We start from the raw sequence: 20,834 nt of genomic DNA on the forward strand, positions 1-20,834 counted from the left end.
ACTAGCATTTTCCAAAATGTGTTCCAGTAGATGTTGTGGGGTGGCAGGGGGAAAAGAAAAATTGTGTGGTCAAATACATTTGGGAAACATTAGGTTCAATAAATTTAAACAGGTTCTTTTGTTACCTAATCTATAATATGCCACGTGTATTACAAATCTCCAGGAGTGGCCTATAGCATGCAGTGCTTGCAAAACTTTTCTGTAAAACTCATTTTTAAAGGACCAGCTTATGGGACAAGGAGGCTAAGTGCCAACAGAACATACTTTAAGAAAAGCAAAATTAGACTAAAAGAAGCAACAAAGCCTATTACTTTAGTTTGCTGAACGTTAGTGAGCTTGAGTAAGTTGACAGACTTCAGCTGTAACATATTTAAATCTGGTATGTTAAAGAATGTGTTGATTTCAAAATGCAGCAGAAGACTAGGATGTACTGCCAACAAAGAAGTGTCAGTTGCTTACTAATGAGTTAAAAGAATTGCATTGGTCATACTGATTCAAAACCGTTTTGAGTTTTCCTATGAGTATAACGAAGCTGCACTATTGCTTTAAACTTATAAAAATATTGAAGATATGAAATTCAATAAATTTCTTGGCCTGGATTTCAAATTTCAATAAAGGGATTTGAGCAGCAATATAATCAATAATTGAAGTAAAAATTTCTGTATTAAGAGCATAATCATGCTGCCATCCAAAAAAAATGTCCTTAAAGGCTGGGTGCAGCAGCTCAGGCCCATAATTCCAGCACTTTGGGAGGCTGAGGTGGGAGAATCACTTGAGGCCAGGGGTTCAAGACCAGCTTGGGCAACATAGTGACACCCTATCTCTACAAAAATGAAAAAATTTAGATGGGCATGGTGATTGCACCACTGCCCTCCAGCCTGGGTGACAGAGTGGGACCCTGTTTCAAATAAAAGTAGTCCTTAAAGATCACAACAGGTAGAATGTGTTAGTTGTAGTTCTCCAGAGAAACAAACAATAGCGTATGCGGTGAGGGGATGAGGTGGGAAATGCAGAGAGAGAGAGAGAGAGAGAGATGGAGACAGAGAGAGACAGAAAAATACTGATTTTAAAGAACTCTCTCATACAACTGTACAGGCTGACAAATCCACAATCTGCAGGGTAAGCTGGTAGGCTGGAGATCCAGGGAAGACTTGATGTTGTAGCTTGGGTCCAAAGACAGTCTACTGATGGAATTTTCTCTTTCTGGGGGGTAGTCAGTCTTTTTCCTATTAAGGTCTTCAACTGATAGGATGAGACCCACCCATATGCTAGAAGGTAATCTGCTTTACTCAAAGTCTACTGATAGAAATGTTAATTTCATCTAAAAAATAGCTTCTCAGGAATATCTAGACTACTGTTTGACCAAATATCTGGGTACTGTGGCCTAGCCAAGTTGGCACATAAAATTAGCTGTTACAATGACTTACGGTATAAACCGCCAAAATTATGTAAGCTTAAAATTATCTGCATCAACATCCTATTGGGACTCTAAAATATCTTAAAAATTAAGAATAAATCAATTAGTGAAAATATTCTGTGAATCAGCCAGCTATTCTATTGCAATCATTTAGACCAAGGGTTGACAAAATATGACCTATGGGCCAACTCCAGCTGTGTTTTCATATGGCCCCTGAGCTAAGAATGGTTTTTGCATATTTTAAATGGGAGAAGTCAACAGTAGAATAATATTTCATGACCCATGGAAATTATATGAAACTCAAATTCCAGTGTCCATCAAAAGTTTTATTGGAACATGGACAGCTACACTCATTTGTTTACGAGTTGTCTGTGGTTGTTTGGGACTATATTGGCGGGGTTAAATAGTTGCAACAAAGACCATATGGTCCCCAAGGCCTAAAATATTTACCATTTGGCCCTTTACAGAAAAAGTTTGCTGATTCATGATTCAAATAAAGTAACTGATAGAATAAATTTTTACTATGCTACTAGATTGAATTGGCATCCTATTATAGCCTGAAAAAGACATTTGTGTAGGATGACAGTAGCTTTAATAGGTTATTTGCAACAGCAAGGGATGATACCTACCTTCTGTAGAATAAGCTTCCAAATACTCTTTTAATGTTATAGACTCTATGCTTTTCCTTTGGGTTAAGTAGGAAGGAGTCTCCCCCTCCTCTGTTAACAACCTGAAAACAAATATAATCATCACATCGGATCTGAATCATATTCCAATATATTCAAGAATATTTGAAAACATTCAATTCACTTAGAAAGTATTTGAGAAGTTACAATTTTAAAGTGGTGTGCTGGAATTTGCTAGAATCTTGCTGACAGTCATCTCAAGAAAGCGATTGCAATGAGTGAAGTTCCCTCTCATGGGTCACCACACAATGGACCCCTGAGAAGAACCTTCCAATTTCTTAAAAGACAGAGCATTTCCCCTAAACCTGGGTGCTAAAGGCTTGTGGAGACATGGGCAGCCTTCTGGGATAGTTTAAAGCTTAGAAGAATTTCTGAAACTGGGGTGTACTAGCTATGAAGTTTCTGTTTTGTAGTGATAATTAGCATTGAAAGACATTATTGGAGAGTAATATTTTGTCAGTGATTTTCAAGGTGGGTCCAGATAACTATAAGGAATTGATCATAATCTCAGCAATTTACAAGTCTTTTGTTCAGCCATTAAAAGGAATCTGTGTTACTTTTGTTTAATATACTGGCTCAGATGGTTGCATCTTTGGGACAGGACCAACTGAATACATTTGAACTGTTCGAGATAAAAGAACTTCTCCCACTAAATCAACCTTCTTAGGGCCACGTTTCTCCACCTGTGGCAATGGACCCTGATCCAGAAAGTAAGCTCCTTGCCCTTCCTTAAAGAGACAATGCACGGAAAGTATTTGGCTCGGTGCCTGACCCATATTGAATGCTCACTAAAAATTAATAATGAGCATTGTAATCTACTTTATTAATAAAATTAGTATGTATTTGAAACAAGTGTGGGGAATGTGTGTGTGAGAAACATTATTATTATTTATTGTCTCTAACAAGTGCAGTTCCTAGTTTCATTCTCTAAAGCAAGAATATAGAGAAAGGGACAAGGGCACTCAGAACTAGAACAGGTTGTTCTCAATGACCTATCCTCATGCCTAGTAATATAGGGATGAGGTATGATGTAAACAAATGCCACAGCAGATGCAGTAATTGAGGAAGTAAAGGGAACTGGAGAACCACTGAGCTGGGAGTTGGGAGACATGACGTCCAGTCCTGGGTCTCCTACTCACTGTAACCATGAGCAAGTCACCGTCTATCACTGGGCCTCGTTTTTCTCATCTATAGAATAAAGGATTTGTACAAGATGACTTCTCTGATCTAGCCATGAAACTCTGATATACTGAGAGGTGATTACAAGAGCAGAGAATGGTTACATTCCCATGTTTATATGTACTGGGAGATACAATAATAAGATATATTGGACTATTGGAAACAGTCCAATATATCTTATTACTGTTGTTGGTGCAAAAGTCATTATGGTTTTTGCCATAGGAAGTAATGATGAAAACTGTGATTTCTTTTGCACCAACCTAATATATGATTATTGCCTGGCACACAGTAATAATCATAAGAGCTAATAGTTGAATGCTTTCTAGGAGCTAGGCACTGTGTGAAGGACTTTATACAATTTACTTATACAAAGCTTACAACTAACCTAGGAAGAAATCTTATCCATGTTTGCCAGACAAGGAAACTGAGGCACAGTAACTTGAATAAGTGTCAAAGTGCTGGGATTACAGACGTGAGCCACCATGACTGGCCTTAAGTATCTTGTCTATACAACTCATAAATGATAAAGATAGATAAGTGGATGTTCAAAAAATTATTGGTTGAATAAATGAGTGAATGAATGAACAGGTAAAAGAGAAAACCAGGCTTTTATTGGCCCAGATATTTTCTTCCAGTCTAGCTGGGCAATGTGAACAATCAGTATAATTACAGCCTGAGTGTCTCTTATCCTTCTTGGCCGCCTGAGAAAGCAGGCTCTTTCCAGGTCAAGCAAAACCTTCTCTTGAGCTAGGTCTCCTAGATTCTGAGTCACAAGTCTATCAGAACTGCAGCCGTTATAGGATGGCTCTATTATTATGACTCAGTTCTTTCAGGAGTTACGACACAAAGATTGTTTTCTTTTTTGAGTATCTTGAAAATGCCAGGTGGCATTTAGTTATTTCTTAAAATGAATTATTTATTTTGCTTTAAGCAATTTGTGATTCAAGAAATTCTAAAGTTTATCATTTCTTTCTAAACCTTTTTGTGTTCATATACTCCAGAAAGAATGATTTCCTTGTTATGTCACTTGTAGCTGAAAATAAGTTTGAACAGGCCATGCTGAATATTCAATTATATATGAGCAGTTTTTCAAATTCCAGTCTCCTTATTGGTGGCCGATGGCAATAGCACTTACTTGATGTGGTCATCGTAGAAGGGAGGTGAGTCACAAATAAACTGTCTTATGGAAGAAATGACTAACATTACAATATGTACCAGTGCCCAGGAAAGAGGGAGAGAGAGAGAGATGAAAGAAAGGAGGGAGGAAAGAAGGAAGAGGGAAAGAAGGAGGGGGGGATAGTGAGGGGACTCAAACCCTCAAGCAGATAACTGTGAGACTCTCTTGTCCCAAGTTCTTAACCAACTGACATTCCCAGAAAGCCTTTTGGGCTCAGCCCTTTACCACTATTCCACTTACATGGAAACCAGTAGAAGCTCAGGTTATACTGCCTCAATGCGAAATGGGGTCTCTGGCCAGATTTGTATGTCATACCAAGAAATACAGACCAGAGTTAAATTGCAGTGGGTTCTTTTTCTCTACTAGTGAAACAGAGATCCCAGTTCAAAGTCTAGCTTAACACCTTGGATAGGTCACTTACTAGGTAGTCTTAGTGTTCTCGTGTGAAATGAAGATGACACAGAGATAATGGTCTTAGCATAACAGAAGCATAATCAGGTGTTTTTTCTTTTTTTTTGTTTTTTGCATGACAACTTAAGAGACACCTAGACAAACTTTTCTGAGGAAAGTGTCCAGAATGGTGAGGGGATGTGTTTGAAGAACACCATATGTGATGTTCATATGAAAGAATCCATATGTGTTTGAAGAAACTGAACATGGCCACCTTGAACAAAACCACTTTAGAATACATGATAATTGTCTTTATTCTAAGGGCTATTACAAGAAAAAGAGATTAAGTTATACAACTTGGGTCAAGGAGTGGATGTGACAAGAAGCAAGGTTTTGATTTATTTCAAGAAAGACTTTTTCAACAATAAGAGGTGTTTTTGTTTTGTTTTTGTTTTTTAAATGATGTGCTCAGATCATGGAAGGTGAATATCCTGTATGTGGAGATACCTAAATAAATGCTGAATGACCACTTACAAGTGTATTCAGGCTACAAATCAGAGATGTGATTGGAAGAGATCAAGTCTTTCTTCAAACTAGAAATTCTAATTTTCTGTAACTGCCCTAATTATTAAAATACAAATTATTTTATTAAAATATGAATTAATGTGTTAGAAAAAACTTGAAAAGTTGAATGTCAGATGATGTCAATGATGACAACATGAGCAGCAAGAGAGCTTTCCACACTCCTTTTTATATATAGTGGTGCCTTGCAGTAAAAGTTGAATGAGTAAAAACACAATCTGTAAAAGCACAATACATCTTACTGGCCGGGCGTGGTGGCTCACGCCTGCAATCCCAGCACTTTGGGAGGCCAAGGAAGGTGGATCACCTGATGTCAGGAGTTCGAGACCAGCCTGACCAATATGGTAAAACCCCATTTCTACTACAAATACAAAAATTAGCTGGGCATGGTGGCACGTGCCTGTAGTCCCAGCTACTCAGGAAGCTGAGACAGGAGAATTGCTTGAACCCAGGAGGCAGAGGTTGCAGTGAGCCGAGATCACGCCACTGCACTCCAGCCTGTGTGACAGAGCGAGACTGCATCTAAAAAAAAAAAAAAATACATTTTACAATTTACATTAGCACCTCAGGAATTTAGAATTATCACCCCTTAAAAATGAAATACTTAGGTATAAATTTAACAAAATACATGTAAGATTTATATGAAGAAAATTACAACATTTCTGGGAAAAAAATCAAAGACCTACTTAAATGAAGAGACAATCCATGTTTATGGATAGAAAGACTCAATATTGCCAAGATGTTGGTTTTTCCTAACTTCATTTATAGATTCAATGCAATCCCAATCAAGACCTCAGTGAGTTATTTTGTGGATATTGACAAACTGACTTTAAAGTTTATACAGAGGCAAGAGACCCCTAATAGCCAACTCAATATTGAAGTAGAAGGAGAAAGTTGGAGGACTGACATTACCCGACTCATAAGACTTACTCTAAAGCCACAGAAATCAAGACAGCGTGGTATTAGTAAAGGAGCAGGTAAGTAGATTAATGGAACAGAATAGAGAGCCCAGAAGTAGACCCACACAAATGTAGTCAACTGATCTACAGCAAAAGAGTAAAGACAATACAATGGAGAAAAGATAGTCTTTTCAGCAAATGGTGCTAGAACAATTAGACTTCTATATGCCAAAAAAATTACACACAAATCTTACCTTTTTCACAAAATTGAACCCAAAATGGATCATAAACCTAAATGTGAAATGCAAAACTATAAAACTCTTAAAAGATAACATAAGAGAAAATCTAGATAACCTTGGGTATGGTGATGATGTTTTAGGTACAACACCAAAGAAAGAATAACTCCATGAAAGAAATAATAAAATGACTTTATTAAAATTAAAAATTTCTGCTCTGCAAAAGATACTGTCAAGAGAATTAAAAGACAAGCCACAGACTGGGAGAAAATATTTGCAGAAGACATATCTGATAAAGGATTGTTTTCCAAAATATACAAAGAACTCTTAAAACCTAATAAGAAAACAACCCAGTTAAAAAATGCACCAAAGATCTTAGACACCTCACCAAAGAAGGTATATATGGTAAACAAGCATATGAAAAGATGTTCCATATCATATTTAATCAGAGACATGCAAATTAAAACAACAGTGAGGTACCACTACACACCTATTAGAATGGCCCAAATCCAAAATGCTTATTATGGAAAGGATATAGGGCAGTAAGAATTCTGATTCATTGCAGATGAGAATGCAAAATGGTACAGCCACTTTGGAATACAGTGTGGCAGTTTCTTACGAAACTAAACATAGTCTTACCATACCATCCAGCAATTTATTTCCTTAGTATTTATCCAAATAAGTTGAAAACATAGGTCCACACAAAAACCTGCACGTGGATGTTTATAGCAGCTTTATTCATAATTATCAAAACTTGGAAACACCTAAGATACAGGTGGGTGGATAAACTGTGGTCCATCCAAACAATGGAATATTATTCAGTGCTAAAATGAAATGAGCTATCAAGCCATCAAAGACTTGGAAGCAACTTAAATACACACCACTAAGTGAGAGAAGTCCGTCTGAAAAGATTACATACTGTATGATTTCTAGTATATGATATTCTAGAAAAACCAAAACTATGAAGACAATAAAAAGATCTGTGGTTTCTGGTGGTTAGGGAAAGGGGAGGATACATAGGCAAAGCACAGGATATTTTTAGGGTAGTCAAGCTATTCTTTCTAATACTTTAATGGGAGATACATGCCATGATACGTTTGTCCAAACCCGCAGGATATACAGCGCCAAAAGGGAACCCCAATGTAGATTACAGACTTTGGGTAATAATGATGTGTCAATTAGGTTCATCGATTACAACAAATGTACCACTCTGGTGAGAGATGTTGATGGTTGGGGAGGCTGTGCATATGTGAAGGCAAAAGTATATGAGAACTCTTGTGTTTTTCTACTCAATGTTGCTTTAACTAAAAACTGCACTAAAAATAAAATCTAAAAATAATAAACAGCAACTATCACTGTTGCTTTTGCTAGAAAAGAATTCTGTGCAAAAAGAAAATTAAAGCTAAAGCTTTTAACTACCAGAAAGAGATTGCCTCACTTTTTTCTGACCCTGTGCCCATCTGTATTTTAGAATTTTGTTAGAGGGAAAAAGATGGAAAGATAAGATGAGAGAAAGGGAAGAGCAATGTAGCAAAAAGACTAGACTCAATCTCCCTATACAAAAAAGGAGTCATGGTTCTTATCTTTTTCCTGTAGTCCCGTGGTGAGCAGTTATGGGACTCAGAAATGTGCCTAGAAGATGACTGTGAATATTCTCTGTATCTGATGGGGAAGAAAGCTCCAGAGCACCTAGGACTGAGCAACCCTCACTTAGAATTCCCTGCTCAGTACCAACGAAATGAGACCAAGAAGGCATTCTATAGAGAGCTGGGCTAGTGATTGACCAGGCACAGTGGCTCATGCCTGTAATCCCAGCACTTTGGAAGGCCAATGCGGACAGATCACTTGAGGTCAGGGGTTCAAGACCAGCCTGGCCAACATGGTGAAACCCCATCTCTACTAAAAGTACAAATATTAGTTGAGCATGGTGGTGTGTGCCTGTAATCCCAGCTACTTGGGTGACTGAGGCACAATAATTACTTCATCCCAGGAGGCAGAGGTTGCAATGAGCTGAGATTCTGCCACTGCACTCCACCCTGGTGACAGGAGTGAAACCCTGTCTCAAGAAAAAAAAAAAAAAAGGCTTGGCTAGTGATGGTTCTTAGATTATCATAACTCTTGAGTTATTCAGCCTGTCCATGTTGGTTTCAAGTAAATATGCGTTTTATACATATGGTCAAAATATGAACACACACTTTAGTGCTGGAAGCATTTTTTATTTCAACAGATTTACTCACCATTAAGTAACCTATGTGTCACCAGCCTTGTCCTACAGTCAGAGTTCACATTTACCACAGAATAATGAGTACACTTGGAATTACTCAACTGGGGGCATTCTTAAAAAAAAAAAAATGACGTTTCATTTATATTGTGTCCAAGGTTTTTTTCTTACTTAAAATTTCAGACTATTGTTTCTTGATGCCCTGTTGGATAATTTTGCTTGCTTGGCTTACCTAGAAAAGTACATCAAACAGAGTGGATAGTGGTCTCCATTACATTTTCAACAAGTTTTTATTCTGAGGATGATTAAGAGTATGACCTAATGTCCTGTCTGACCATTTGAATGGGAGGTCAAACTGTCAAATATGATTCCCGGGAGCTCCTCAGAGGTAAAACTTTAAATACAGAGAGATCAGGAAGGAAAGGAACCTCAGAGACCCAGCTCTGTTCTCCTCAGGGAATAATCACCAGCAACTTCAGAAATCCAAGGAAAATCCCCAGGATTGCCCTGGAGATGTGTAAAAAGAGTTAATATACAATACAAAGGGTTAAAGCAGCCTTCATTCATATTTTCCAAATGAGGAAATATGTGATTAAGAAGTAGTTCAAGCTGTTCAAGGAATCTGAATCTACGAGAACCCAGAGTGAAGAAATACAGAATATTCCTTTCAGATAGAGTAAACTATGATGAGGAATGAAAATCTAGTAAATGCTCATGGTAACAGAACAACAGTATTCTGGAATATTAAGCCAACGGTCCAGGAATTCTAGTCTCCCTCCTGTGTGATTACTTGCAATCCTCTTCCGTAAGAGTGGACATAAATAGCACATAAACAGAGTGTCTGAGGAATTGAGAAGCAGATGAGAAAGGAAAACTTACGGTGAGGTCCTTCCCAATGGCACAGAGACATGCTTTAATCATCTTCTATGTGAGAGTGGAGGGTAAAGTGAAGTGTGGGGGTATTGATTTTACATCATCCCTAATGCTGTCTGCACAGGACCTGGGACGGCCTTGACAGAGGTGAGAGGGAGGAGAAATGGCAAGCTTTTAGCTCCCATTTAGTGTCCCAGTGGAAAGTGGCTCCCAGAGATCTCCTAAGGAGGTTGTCTTTGAGAGGACAGCCCTCATCCACTCCAGCTCTCCCCAACTGAGGCCACAGAGAATCCTTCAGATCGTTCCTATTCCCCATTTCCAGAAGGAAACGAAATGTGGATGTCCTAGCTGAGATTAGGACATAGATAGTCATGCAGAGATGGATTCAGAGTGAATAAAATCCCATCGAATTTTTCTCTGTCTCAAGACTTTTCTCCTCCCATGAGCTAGCAGGGCAATTTTACAGTGTCATGACTACAACCACATGGCATTTGATACTCCAGAAGGGAAGCAGTGGAGAAGATGGAGAATGGAAGTCAAGAGTTCAGCCAAGACATTCAAAAGTGAGAAATACTTCCCAGCTGCCCTGAACCGCTTTGAGGAGTCAGTGGCTATCAACACCTTGGGAAGTTCTAGCAGCTTCCACACAAGAGGCCCCAGCAACAATCCCCTCAGTAAATCCAGGGCCAGTCAACAGTCACTCAGAGAGCACTTGTTCCAAGTCACTGGGCTAGGCCACGTCACTGCTCAGAAGCCTGTAGAATACACAGCTATGAAAAATGACATCTCAAGGCTGTAGGTGTTAAGTGGCAAAGGGCTAATACAGAGGTCTGTGGATTTTCAGAGCAGGAGACAACCAATGAGAGACTCTTGAGTTCCTATCCTTCAATTTCAGGCTAAGTGGGTGCTCCAGTAATCTCTTTGGCCTTGTCCCAAAGGCTTAAGATAGAGATACAAACCCGGTCTACATTATGTAAACCAGGATCATGTGCTCACTGCAAAACCAGTCATGCAGAGTCTATAGTGGTAGATGTAGGCAGTTTTCTAAACATGGCAGTGATTAATTGGAGGAGAGGGGAGGCAGCCAAGAGAGCATGTTTTCTTTACTGATTCTTCTTTTTAAAAATATTTATTTATTTATTTAGAGACAGGGTGTCACTCTGTTGCCCAGGCTGGAGTGCAGTGGCATGATCATAGTTCACTGCAGCCTCAATATCCTGGGCTCAAGCGATCCTCTCTCCTCAACCTCCAGAGTAGCTGGGACCACAGGTGTGCACAACCACACCTGGCTAATTTATTTATTTATTCTGTGGGGATGGGGATCTCACTGTGTTGCCCAAGCTGGTCTCAAACTCCTGGCCTTAAGCAGTCCTCCTGCTTCAGTCTCCCCAAGTGGTGGGATTATAGGTGTGACCCACTGAGCTTAGCCTTTATTAATTCCTAAGGACCACCTGCCTTTTCTATGAACCTATTGTGGTTGTTAGGGTCATAGAACTAAGTTAGCAATGAAAAAGACTGTGGTAACTTATTGAGCACCTAACTGTCTGCCCAACTTCAGTGACTGAGAGAAAAAATGTAGATATTTGAGGAAACTTTATAGTCTAATTTGGAACTTATGATCTAGTTTGAAACATTAGATGAACATACAAAAGAACTTGATAGTTGCAGGGCAAGCGGGAGTGTATGAGGTAGTGTTCGAGGCTGAAGAAGTGAGATGGTTAGGGAATAAGACACGCCAAGAAGAGGAGCTTGGGTTAGACACACAAGATTGGGTCATATTTGGGATCTGCCTGCCTGGCAAGGTCAAAGGCAAGGAATTTTTGTGTGTGGTGCATAGAGCAATCGACCTAAAAGAACAGATGTTTTGATATTGAGGAGTAATTGGAAAAAGAGATGGCAGGACTGTAGTTAGGAAGGTGGGTTTAAAGTCAGGTTTGGATCCTAATGCTATTTCCTTGTAGCTGTGCGATATTGAGGAAGTTATTTAGCTTCAGAGTCTCAATGGCCTCATCTATAAGATGGAGCTACATGCCTTATCAGGCTGTGAGAAATAAGAGAGACAATCTGGTCAGGCACAGCGGCTCATACCTTAATCCTAGCACTTTGGGAGGCTGAGGTGGGCAGATCACCTGAGGTCAGGAGTTCAAGACCAGCCTGGCCAACATGGCAAAACCCCCTCTCTACTAAAAATACAACAGGCGTGGTGATGCATGCCTGTAATCCCAGCTACTCAGGAGGCTGAGGCAGGAGAATCACTTGAACCCAGGAGGCGGAGGTTGCAGTGAGCCAAGATTTCACCACTGCACTCCAGCCTCAGTGACAGAGTGAGACTCCATCTCAAAAAAAAAAAAAAAAAAAAAATCTATTTTAAGTGCCTAGCACAGTGCCTGGACTTGTAAACTTGCAACAAATACAGCTCTTGTATTTTTTAAATTTATATGAGGGTAGGACCTGTGTCTGTCTTGTCTGTCATTGTTTCTTAACACAGCACATAGTATGTCAATGTACATTTTAAAATGAATGAATGAACAGAAGACATGAACGAGCAAAGAAACACAAGTGAGCATACTCATAATAATCTCATTACCAAGAGGACCAAGTTTCTTTAATCCAGTTGCCATATTTATTTAGATAGAGTTTCCTTGGGAGTATTTCCTTCTTGGGTCATGGGAAAAGCAAGCAAACAAAACCCCAAGAACCTGATATCTCACTGATGGCATTACAATTAAAAAGAAGATTATCCAAAGTAATTATGTATGGTAACGTTATCATGTTAAAATAAATCTGATTATTCATTTGTAAAAGTTCAATGAGTGTTCAGGTTTCTCTATAGAAAAACAACAAATATCTCTGCCCTTTATATAAAGTGCTAGTTAATTTGTTCAGGCCCATAATAGAGAGTGCTGTGGCACAATTCTAAGAACATTATTTTTTGCTGATAAATGATGCCCCATAATTATGATTAATTACAATTGCTTAAAAATCGATGTAACAGTCAATTCAGCAGGTTAGTTTATTGTGACATAAGTTAACTGGATTTTGGTGATTTAAGTCTGACTCTGAACATGCAGTTGCAATATTTTATGTAGCATCTGACATAGAGATAAATGGATTTTGTCAGGAAGCCAAGAGAACAAGTATTAATAATATTCTCTTCACACTCATTGAGGGCTTCCTATGTGTCAGGTATTTGTAAGAGCTTGAATGGTATTTACTAATTTAATCTCCACAACTCTATAAAGTAGGTAATTTTATCATCCTCATTTTACACATGGAAAAATAAGGCACAGAGCACTTAGGTAACTTGCCCAGGAGCATCCAACTAGCTCAGCAGCAGAGCTGGGATTCAAAGCCAGGCATTCTGACTCCTGAGTTCACACTCGAGGGCTGTGATTTGTCAGATACTGAGATAGAATAGAAATGGTACACAGCTCCTCTTTCACATTTTTTTTCTTTTTTCTTCTTCTCTTGTCCCACTAATCATAAAGCCCACACCACTACCTCACTGGCAATATACCAATATTCCTGCTAACCCCAAGGCTTTAGTTGTACAAAGCAAATAGCCATTCTTCCGTGCTCTCATAATGTTTAACCATACCTTTTACTTAAAGAATTTTAGGAACTGGCCTTTGGAAATCTAAATATCAAACCAAGGTTATGGAGTGTCCTACTTCAGGCAGCAATGCTTGACAATGATTTGCAGCATTGTTGCTGCTGGCCAGACCACCAGGTGGTCCATTACTCAAGATAACTCTTGTGGCTGGGCATGGTGGCTCATGCCTGCAATCTGAGCACTTTGGGAGGCTGAGGCAGGAGGATTGCTTGAGCCCAGGAGTTTGAGACCAGCCTGGGTAATGTAGCAAGACCTCATCTCTACAACAACAACAAAAATCAAAAAATGAGCTGGGTGTGGTGGCACATGGCTATAGTCCCAGCTACTATGAAGGCTAAGGCAGGAGGATCGCTTGAGCCTGGGAGTTCTAGACCACTGTGGGCAACATAGCAAGACCTCATCTTTATAACAAAAACAATAAAATAAAAAATTATCCCAGTGTGGTGGCACGTGCCTTTTAGTCCCATCTACTTGGGAGGCTGAGGTGGGAGGATTGCTTGAGGCTGGGAGGTTGAGCCCTGCTCACACTGCTGCACTCCAGCTTGGGTGACAGAGAAAGACCCTGTCTCAAAACAATAATAGCCATCACAACCAGACATGTTGACTGCATACCCTATCCCTCAGGTGCTTTGACCAGTCCGCCTGCATACTTTACCCCTGATGTCAATTCCCACACTTGGCTTAAGAAATCCTTCCCGGCTTTTCCATGGAGTCAACTAGAGAGTCAGTCCTTGCATCTCTACTGTCTCCCTTGTACTCAAGACAAGCGCTGAAATAAAAACCTGGTCTGGGAAATTTGCTTGGCCCCAGGTTAATTTTATTACTTGGGGAAAACCAAAGGCCTGTGATCTGTAACAGATTCTCTGATGAGCTAGCCAGGAGCACGATACGTAGAAACCGTTTTCCTCCCAGGAATGGGAGGCTTGTGAGTTAGTGGGACAGCCAGACACATTTCCTTTACGGCTGATGGGCGGCCGCCTGAACTATTGGCTCAGCATCACTGCAACTGGCATTTTCTTTCCAGGGGCTCCTCGCTGGCCCCCAACCTGAGACAATGCTTTCCCTCACTTCCTGTCCGCTATCTGTGGTATCTTTCTTTTTTCTTCTTCTTCCTTCCTCCTTCCCTGCTTTTGCTTTTCTTTTTTATCTCTTTCTTCCCTCCCTCCCTCCCTCCCTCCCTCCCTTCCTTCCTTCCTTCCTTCCTTCCTTCCTTCCTTCCTTCCTTCCTTCCTTCTTCCCTCCCCTTCCTCCCCTCCCCTCCCTCCCCTCCCCTCCCCTTCCTCCCCCCCCTCCCCTTCCGCCCCGCCCCGCCTTCTCCCTTTCTTTTGAGATGGAGTTTCGCTCTTTCACCCAGGCTGGAGCACAGTGGTGAGATCTTGGCTCACTGCAACCTCCGCCCCCTCCCCTCCCCCACAACAGGGTTCAAGCTATTCTCCTGACTCAGCCTCCGGAGTAACTGGGCTTATAGGTGCCCGCCACTGTGCCCGTCTAATTTTTGCATTTTTAGTAGAGACGGGGTCTCACCATGTTGGTCAGGCTTGTCTCAAACTCCTGACCTCAGGTGATCCACCTGTCTTGGCCTCCCAAAGTGCTAGGATTATAGGCATGAGCCTCTGCGCCTGGCCTGCTTACACTTTTCATTAACTTCAGTGGCTCAGCCTGAATAGACACCTATAGAGGATGGATTGAAATGGCTGATTGGTTCGACCGGTAGAAACCTCTGCCTGGCACTCTGACTTTGGCTTCTGTAATCTTCTTTACATCTTCTAAGTATTAGGTTGGTGCAAAATTAATTGCAAATTGCATTTTTTGCCCTTAAAAGTAATGGGAAAAACCACTCCAACCAGGCTCCAGCAGCACCTTCTTTTGCTCTTCCACCAACCCAGGGCTATTTTCTCCTCAGAGAAGTGGCAGATGGAAACAGGGAAGTTACAAGGGTGCATGTTCCTTTTCAGCAATGGATCTAGGACTGTGTAAAGGAAAATTTGGTAGATTTTCAAAGAATCCTGATAAGTTTATTATTTTTTTATTTTTATTTTTTTCTACAACAGGGCCTTGTAGCAATACAGTGGCCTGATCATAGCTCACTGCAGCCTTGAACTCTGGCCTCGAGCCATCCTTCTGCCTCAGCCTCCCAAGTAGCTGAGACTACAGGTGTGTGCTGCCATACCCAGCTTATTTTCAATATTTTTTTGTAGACACAGAGTGTCTCTGTGTTTCCCAGGCTGGTCTCAGACTCCTGGGCTCAAGCGATTCCTCTGTCTTGGTCTCTGAAAGTGCTGGGATTATAAGCATGAGCTACCATGGCCAACCTCTAAGTTTAGAGATAAATTTTGTTAAACCAAATTTAGCATTTTCCTGACATGGCAGGATGTTATGGTCATTCTGGCACACTGTTGCACTATTGATGAGAAAGAACACATGTTTAAGAAGATTATACTATGCAGCCACAAAAAAGGATGAGTTTGTGTCCTTTGTAGGGACATGGATGCAGCTGGAAACCATCATTCTTAGCAAACTATCACAAGAACAGAAAACCAAACACCGCATGTTCTCACTCATAGGTGGGAACTGAACAATGAGATCACTTGGACTCGGGAAGGGGAACATCACACACCGGGGCCTATCATGGGGAGGGGGGAGAGGGGAGGGATTGCATTGGGAGTTATACCTGATGTAAATGACGAGTTGATGGGTGCTGACGAGTTGATGGGTGCAGCACACCAACATGGGACAAGTATACATATGTAACAAACCTGCACATTATGCACATGTACCCTAGAACTTAAAGTATAATAATAATAATAATAATAAAGAAACATGCAGATGGCCAGGTGGTCACCAACCTCTTAACATGCCATCATTTATGTACGGGGAGATGCAGTCCCAGCACAAGACCCCAAGTGGGACTATAATGTAGATAATGCTAGCTTGAGACACTTGGTCACTTGCTTGACTGAAGGAATGAGGTAACGTGTAATAAAACCTGTAAACTATGACAGGATCGGGGAATCATCTGGGGAAATGAGGAGAGCCCAGCAGTCTTCCTCGGATGAGTCACTGAGGTCCTTAAGAAATACACGAGTGCAGGCCAGAGTCAGGGGAAGGGAGGGCTTTGATTGCCATGCATTTTGTCACTCAGTCAGCTCCAGACAGTAGAAGGAAATACAGAAGCTGGAGGCAGGACCCCAGACCCCGCCGTCGACCTTGGAGAAGGCTTTTAAGATTTTCAGTAACAGGCCGGGTGTGGTGGCTCACGCCTGTAATCCCAGCACTTTGGGAGCCTGAGGATCATGAGGTCAGAAGATCAAGACCATCCTGGCTAACACAGTGAAACCCCATCTCTACTAAAACCACAAAAAATTTAGCGGGGCATGGTGGCGGGCGCCTGTAGTCCCAGCTACTTGGGAGGCTGAGGTGTGAGAATGGCGTGAACCCAGGAGGTGGAGCGTGCAGTGAGCCAAGATCATGCCACTGCACTCTAGCCTGGGCAACGGAGCGAGACTCCGTCTCAAAAAAAAAAAAAAAAAAAAAAAAGATTTTCAATAACAGAGACAGGACAGAGGAGGCTGATGAGGAGATTGGCCAAGATAGCATGGCTTTCAGCTGCCTTTATCCATCAGCCACCTCAGGGTGACCCTAGCAGACCCAGGAGAACAGACAACTGATTGAAGATAAGTGGCCTTGGACAGACCCAATGTGCACATTACAGGAGGGAGGGCCCCTGGAAGAGGGACTGCCATGACTGCACTAAAATAAGATGGCTGGCAGGCAACCCTGGCCAGCCTCCCTTCCTTGCCAATCTCTTAGATGAGAGATCAATACACACCAACTGATGGAGCCTGAACTCCTGTCCAGCTCCAGCTGCAGCACACTCCATCATTATCATGCCAGCAGAGCCTCAGCTCACCCTTGATCTGGCAGGTAGGAAAATTGAGTTCCCTGTGGACAGTGGAGCCACCTACTCTGTCCTGACCCAGCCTATTGACCCCCTCTCTAACCGTGACTGCATGGTAATGGGAATAGACTGATGGCCTAAGGCAGGAAAATTTACTTTCCCTCTTGCTTGGGAGGCTGGATCTAAACTTATTTCTCACTCATTTCTGTTTGTCGCTACATTTCCTACTCCATTTTGGGGTAGGGACTTATTAAGCAAAATGGGAGCCACCATCGCCCTGGAAGAAGACGGAGTACAGCTGGAGTTAGAGCCAGAACACGGAATCCACTTGCTGGCACTCTTAAATGGAGAGGAACTGGAGAACTCAAACATTTCTGAGGAAATCAAGGATCAAGTAAACACTTCCATATGGGATGCTATGGTCCTGGGATGGGCATAATGTTCCCCCAGTAAAAACAGACCTAAAGCCTGGGGGTGGGCTACTCATGGAAGGAACAGTTCCCCTTAAAACCTGAGGCACTGAACAGGATTCAGCCATTACTCCACAGATTCCTACAGCATGGGTTAATTAAACCCCACCAGTTCCCTTGCAACACCCTGATCCTCCCTGTCAGAAAGCCTAGTGGAGAATATTAGTTTATGTGAGAATTCCAAGCGGTTAATGAGATAGTCATTCCCATCCACCCAGTGGTCCCAAACCTGTACACCTTGCTCACCCAGATCCCTTAAGATGCTCAGTTTTTTACTTTGCTGGACTTAAAGGAGGCTTTTTTGTGTGTGTACTCCTCTATCCAGAATCCCAATATCTTCTTGCTTTTGAATGGAGAAATCCCGATGTGCAGGAAGCCACACAATACAAGTGGACTGTGCTTCCCCTGGGGTCTGGGAAAGCGCCCACCTTTTTGGGAAGGCATTGGCTAAAGAGCTCAGGGAGCTAAGCCTATGGAATGGAACTTTATTACAATATGTAGATGACTTGTTAATTGCCAACCAGACAGGGCAGGATTTAGATTTTAATACCATTAAAAGCCTGAATTACCTCACTGAGAGTGGATACAGGGTCTATTCAAGGCCCAGACTTATTTGCAAAACGTTTAGGGTCTGGGGTTCCTTCTGATCCGAGAAGCCCACATTCTGGCTGGGAATTGGAAAAAGGCAATCACTTCATTGCTGGTCCCATAAATGAAAAGGCAGCTCAAAGTTTCTTGGGAATGGTGAGCTTCTGTCGTATTTGCATTCCAAATTACGACCTAACTGCTAAACCCTTATGTGAGACCCTGAGAGGGGAAAAAACAGAGCCCTTGTACTGGGATAAGAAATGCCAACAAGTTTTTGAAGCCTTAAAAACTGAGTTGGGTCAAGCCCTCACCCTTGGACTCTCCAACTTAGAAAAACCATTTATCTTGTATATTTGTGGGATGCTAGGAAGCTTTGGGAGTCTTAATCCAAAGGTTAAGACCTGTTCAGTGGCTGGTGGCTCATTTTTCAAAACAGTAGGACGCAGTTGCACAGGGGTAACTTTGCTGCTTGATGGCAGTAACAGTCACTGCCCTCCTGGTTAGTGAAGCCTCTAAGCTGATGCTGGGGTAACGTTAATATAGTATGACTTCCTACCAGGTTCAGACTGTGTTAGAAGTCAAGAGACACGATTGTCTCACTTGGTGGTGGGGGGAGGCTGACCAAATACAAAGCTCTCTTATTAGACACCCCAGACATTACTTTGAGCATATGTCAGACCCCGAACCCAGCAACCTTAGTCCCAGCCACCGATGATGAGGGCTTATGACAATGCAGAGAGACCATAAAATAGACATTCGCCAGCAGGCCTGACTTATGAGACCAGCCTTTTGAGAACCTGGAGGCAGAATGGCATACTGACGGCAGTAGCTTTGTAGAGGAAGGGACTCCTGAATGAGACTACAGAAGCTAAAACGCTTCCTCCCCAAACCTCGGCACACAAAGCAGAACTGATGGCCTTCGTCAGAGCCTTACAACTGGGAGAAGGGGAGTGAATACATGTGTACGCTGACTCAAAGTATGGGTTTCTTGCACTGTGTGCCCATGCAGACGTATGGAAGGAAAGGGGAATGTTAACAGCTAAAAATTCCCGAATCAAACATAAGGACCTAGTCCTACTTCTCCTGGAAGTGGTACAACTTCCCTGCCACAGAGCAGTCATTCACTGCAAGGGCCACGAGACTTACAGGTCCCTCATTAGCCAAGGAAATAATAGGGATGATAGGGCCACAAAACAGCCTGGTTACAGGAACCCAGCAATGTATTGGCCTTAATGATAGACCCCACCAACCTTCTGAATCACCCACGATACTCACAAGAAGAGCTAGAGGAGGAAAACAATGATGGATGGTTCCCAGATGGTGATAAGATTTTTATTCTGGAAACTGGCCAGTGAAAACTTATCAAGCATCTCCATGATGCCACACATTATGGGACAGATGTTTTATGGAACATTGTATATAAAATATAAATTGAAAAGGGATTGAGAAAAACTAAAAGAAGTAACCTTTGCCTATGAACTGTGTTCCCAGAATAATCCCCAAACCTATCTAGTTCCTCTCTCTTTACTTAAGCTGGTTCAACACAGGGGAACTTATCCAGGAGAAGACTGGCAGGTAGATTTACTCAAATGCCCCCAAATCTAGGGTACAAATATCTCCTGGTGTTTGTGAATACTTTTATTGGGTCACTCAAGGCTCTTCCTATCCATACAGAGGGAGCAGTAGAAGTCTATAAATCTTTACCAAAATAAATATTAATAATTTCTTGATTTGGACTCCCCAAATCCCTTCATAGCAATAATGGGCCCTCCTGTGTGGCTAAGATTACTTAGAGCCTCTCCACACCCTAGGAATAGATTAAAGACAGTGCCATCCTGGCACCCCCAATCATCAGGTAAAGTTGAAAAGATGAACTATATTCTTAAGCTGATTCTAGAAAAGCTTTGTCACAGCCCTGGGTTACGATGCTCCCAGTTGCACTTCTTAGAGTCTGCATGGCCCCTTGGGGCAGCCTAAGACTTAACTCCTTTGAGATGATCTATGAGAGGACTTTCCTCACCACTGACCTCCTGCTAGATGGATAATTAAATTAAAAATTATAGTATATAATTAATTTAGGACAGGTTCAAAAGGCAATTTCAGAGCATGGGAACAAAATCCTGCCGGTCCCCGCTAAAGATGGGGAAACCCGTTTATGGATTAATCCAGGAAACCAAGTCCTCCTTAAGACTGGGAAGGAGGACTTCCTGGAGGAACAACCATTGGCTAAATGGGAGGGACTTTACTGGGTGATCCAAACACCACTCAGAGGTGTACCCTAACTGAGGATCCCTTGTATCCCTAGCTGGGTACACCTCTCCCAATTAAACATCTTTTCTCCTAAATGTTTCTAGACATGCCCAGAAAGCCCATCTTACTCCTGCAAACCTATGGACGATCTCAAATACCTGTTCAAGAGAGCAAATTCATCCCTGGAGTAATGTGGTTAGAGATCTTGAGTCCAGTAATTCTCCTTACAATACTAATTGTTTTACAATTATTCTGTTGCTTTGCTCGGCCTCCTCCCCTGGTAAACACCTCTTTTATCCCTGCTGCATATAGTTATACTCCTCTTTACTTTGTCCCTACTCCTCCATGTAGGGGG

This window comes from Macaca mulatta, chromosome 18 (assembly GCF_049350105.2).
Source record: "Macaca mulatta isolate MMU2019108-1 chromosome 18, T2T-MMU8v2.0, whole genome shotgun sequence".
Lineage (NCBI taxonomy): Eukaryota > Metazoa > Chordata > Mammalia > Primates > Cercopithecidae > Macaca > Macaca mulatta.